The sequence below is a fragment of the Xiphophorus hellerii genome, chromosome 12, assembly GCF_003331165.1.
Source record: "Xiphophorus hellerii strain 12219 chromosome 12, Xiphophorus_hellerii-4.1, whole genome shotgun sequence".
In the NCBI taxonomy this organism is placed as follows: domain Eukaryota; kingdom Metazoa; phylum Chordata; class Actinopteri; order Cyprinodontiformes; family Poeciliidae; genus Xiphophorus; species Xiphophorus hellerii.
Window position 1 is genome coordinate 1,999,765 of NC_045683.1, and position 236 is coordinate 2,000,000.

The window sequence follows — 236 nt, forward strand, 5'->3', positions numbered from 1 at the left end:
GAAGAACTTCATTTGTTCTTGTTCCAGCCAGCGTTGGAGGAAAAGAAACCTGAAATATGAAAGTTTGGATTCATGACCAAAAACAGCAGAGAAGTTATAAAGAATTCAATAAGTCTCTGGAAGACTCACTATAAAAATTATAAAATAAAACCCGCATTATTCTGTTACCCAGGAGCTTTGAGCTCAGAGATGTTGTCTGTTATTTTATGAGACAGCTGCAGATGATGCAAGCATGC